General features: G+C 38.4%; 1 long non-coding RNA gene across 1 annotated transcript; it reads right to left on the bottom strand.

Moving 5' to 3' along the window:
* Positions 1–757: 757 nt before the first annotated feature.
* Positions 758–1,665, bottom strand: LOC138929605 (uncharacterized). Its single transcript, XR_011445844.1, has 3 exons — positions 1,324–1,665; positions 1,117–1,272; positions 758–1,060 (listed from the first exon to the last, which is right to left on the bottom strand). It is a non-coding gene; the product is annotated as an uncharacterized lncRNA (long non-coding RNA).
* Between the last annotated feature and the right edge of the window lie 2,511 nt (positions 1,666–4,176).

Raw genomic sequence — 4,176 nt, 5'->3', positions numbered from 1 at the left:
AAAACGTAATTATGAATGTGCTCTAATTGATTTTTATACATTCAATTCTATACCGAATGTTGATAAGGGGAACAACTTATTTCATATTGGGAACAAAGTCATTGAAATACCAATTGGCTCATATGAGTTTGATGATATTTCAAAATATATTATTAATAAGCTCAAGGAGTATGAGCTTCAAGACAGTATAAAAATAGAGTGTAATATCAACACTTTACAAGTTCAAGTTATTACTAAAAATGAGACCGTATATTTTAATCATGAACGATCAATTGGTCGTTTATTCGGATTTAATAAACGAAAATTAAGACCACATGAGAAAGAAGTTTACATCTCGGATAATCCCGTCAATATTTTAAAAATAAATTCTGTTAGATTGGAATGCAACATTATAAGCGGGTCATATGTAGGGAATAAACCAAATCATGTGCTTCATGAATTTGGAATCAATGTCCCCCCTGGATATAAAATGAACATAACACCACGAAATTTGATTTATTTGCCTGTGAACACCAGAGAAATAAGCACACTAGAAATACGGATAACTGATCAGGACGGAGATTTAGTTAATTTGCGTGGAGAAACTGTATCAATCCGTCTCCACTTACGACCAACAGAATGATTATTTACAATAAAAGGGGTACTCATCGATCCTTTGATAACATTATCAAATCTAAAGCTGAAGTGAAAGCACCATCATCTTCACATCAACGCCCTCACATTAAAAAATAAATTGATTTTGAAATCGTTGGGATTTAATATTAAATAAAGTTTATCAACTAATATTCAAATGAATGAGATCTTTTATGTCCAGGAAAAGCCTGCTAACGATGAATCTATTATTAAAAAAGAGTTTCATTCATATTATCCATATCAGCAGAACTTCAAAGCAAATGATGAAGTACGGATCAGTTTGCAAAACCAAGATTTGTATGTCCTTCCATGTGAAAGTTTTCTCCATTTTGAAGGAACGCTTAGCAAAATTATTGACTCAAATACAGGAAAGACTAGTACAAATGGCGTTAGCGGTTTGCTCAAAAATAATTGCATGGCCTATTTTCTGGATGAAATAAGATATGAGTTGAATGGCTGTGAATTGGATAGGACGCGTTTTACTGGAATAACAACGACTATTAAGAACTTTCTCTCAGTCGGCCAACAGGAAGGAGCGGCTTATCGCAATGCGGGGTGGAGTGGCGGGGACAATATCCCTTCTGGAGGACATTTCAGTTTTTCTGTACCTTTAAAAATGTTGATGGGGTTCGCTGAAGACTATAAGAAAGTCGTCTTAAACTGTAAACATGAGCTCGTTCTGTTACTTACGAAAAACCCTGATGATATGTTTGTGAAAAATGTTGATGGAAAAATCCATAACATTGCTATAAATAGTATAAGTTGGAAGATCCCCCACATCGTTCCAAGTGACAGTGCTAAAATTAAAATGTTTAATGTAGTAAAGAGTGGAGCTAGCCTCCCACTCGCATTCCGGAGTTGGGATTGTTATATAAATCCGACATTGGTTCAGGGAACACATCATATATGGAATGTCAAGATGTCTGCAAACAGAGAACGTCCACGTTTTGCTGTTATTGCATTTACATTGAATGGAGAACTAATTACAAACAATTTGAGAAATGCAAAGGTATATCTTAATTCTGAAGTATATCCCTATGAGGATTTGAATGTTAAATATAATGAGAATCGGTTTGCTGTCTTGTATGACATGTATACAAAATTTCAAGAGAGCTATTACAATCGAGAACCCCGAGCTCTTTTATCTCCGATGGAATTCATGTCGAAGACTCCTATTGTGGTTGTTGATCTCTCATACCAGAACGAGAGTGTCAAATCAGGAGCGACTGATATAAAAATTTCCACTGAGCTAACTGTTGCGAGTGAGATAAATACAAAGGCATATTGCCTTCTCATCCATGATCGACTAGTTGAATACTCGCCACTAACTGGATTGGTTCAACGTATCGTCTAACAATTTGGAAAGGATTACTTCATTTAAATTTTTGAATTCATTGCAAGTAGACGTACACGGATCCATCAAAATGCTAACACTAAAAAACAAAGACATCATCTCAACCAGTAATAGCATTCAACAACTTGTAATAAAAATAAATAATTTCATGAAAATGTTTAAACATCAAATTTTCCCCGAACATGAGCAATATCTGGAGGAGTCGCTCAAATATTTTTATAAAAGGATGGCTGATACACCGCTGGTTTCTAATATTCATGGGCAACATTTCACATCTTGTTGTTGGGCACATGATAATGTCGAGGATGGAGTTGATACATGTGCTTGCCATTTCTTTACTGTACGCTCACAAAAATCATTAAAAATTATGAAAATGTATGTTAATTTGGAACATCGCTTTTGATTATTATACTTGAAAAATAAAATTATATTTACAAAAAAAAAATAAATAAATTGATAGCATTTTTTTAATGGTGGAAATGGGATATGGGATATTTCTTTTGCAGCCTTTACTTTTCAGATTGACTGTGGATTTGAGTTTGGGTGGATGGGGTGTTTCACATTGCACCGAGTGTTGAGAAACCGTTACAAGTGCATCCTTCACCATCCCTACTTTGGTGAGCTAATTGAGCAGGTTGTTGCACGCACTTGATCTAGTGTAGGTGGGATGAGGGTGGGAAAATTTGACTGCTCTGATCCTCTTTCCAGCGGCCCTTCAGTGGGAAAACAAGTGACCTTTTTCAAGTGAGGTATCTCACAGGGAAAATCACAGTCCTGAGTCGAGGGTGGGAACATGTTTGGTGAACGTACACGGGATGCTCAGGATCACTCCGGGCGGAGCAGGACCGCCGCCGTGCGCCCTTTTTCAATTGCCTTATCCGGGCGGAGCAGGACCGCCGCCGTGCAACGTGGGTGAACGTACACGTGTGGGTTAGGATCACTCCTGTCGGTGCAGGATCTCCCCGGTGCGCCCTTTTTCAATTGCCTCACCCTCTAAGTGAGGGGTCGTCGGTGCACGTGCATCGATTCGGGGTCGCTACCGGGATCGCTCCGTTGCATTCGCACTCGTATCCATATCCCTGTGGGAACCCCTTGAACACTTGATCTCAAGTGTCCTTTTACATGCATTGACCCTAATTTATTCCATCTTTATTACCCCCTCTTATGACAGGTTCATATCTCCCCCTAACTAAGTGCATTTTTATTATCTAAACCACTCTAATTTTGACAGCTAATCCATTAATTGCATTTTTATTACCCTTTTTACCGACATCAAAGGTCCCGAAACCCGGGTTATTCAACTACTAACAAACAAATACAAAAATGTACGCCAACAACAACAACATCATCAACAACAACATGAATGCAATTTATTGCAACTCCTGCCAGCGATACCTACCCCTATCAACTCAATGGCACAACCATGTGCGGACGGAGCAGCACAAATATTTTGCTACCCGACCCCTGGATGGGAGTGTAAAGCAAATCATCGATGGATACAAGGGACGCATCCTTCAGTATATGTTCATAAATGAGGGAGCAGCTCTTAGGATTCCTGTTGAATTCCTAAATGAAGCGGGCCAAGCGCTACTCCCTCATATCGAAAGAGTGCTAGCGTTCCACACAGCTTCAAAAATAAATTTTGAACTGTTTGCAGAATACATGTTAATTAAAGAACATGAAACACAAGTGGAAATTAAATCGTTTCAGAGTAAGATGACTCTGCTTACGATTGGCTCAAATTTATCCGATTTATATAATTCCCACACTGAAGCCATTATTACGAAAATGGGTGAGTTCCAAGAGAAGGACAGTGGATGGACCCTAACACGCATAGTTAGGGTCGAGTTGAACATGATGCAATGTGTTCCTCTCAAGGGATCTGAGTATTTCGATCTCCCTCCCTCTCTTAAAAAACGCAGAGCATGCATCAATGTGCAGAATAGGGATGTTTTCTGCTTCAAGTGGGCAATAGTCTCAGCACTTAACCCCTTAAAAGAGAAAGGAGAAAGGTGCAATGCCTATGGTGTGGATATTTAATCACCAATTATCCACACCAATAATATAAAAATCGATTTTACTGGGTTGACGTTCCCGATGAAAATAAAGAGCATTGACAATTTCGTGCTTCAAAACCCTCACATAAGTGTAAATGTGTTTGGGTATGATGAGGAGAAGGACACCGTATA

Source organism: Drosophila kikkawai, unplaced genomic scaffold (assembly GCF_030179895.1).
Source record: "Drosophila kikkawai strain 14028-0561.14 unplaced genomic scaffold, DkikHiC1v2 scaffold_72, whole genome shotgun sequence".
In the NCBI taxonomy this organism is placed as follows: Eukaryota; Metazoa; Arthropoda; class Insecta; order Diptera; family Drosophilidae; genus Drosophila; species Drosophila kikkawai.
Note: the sequence above shows the minus strand (reverse complement) of the source record. Positions and strands in the feature narration are given on the sequence as shown.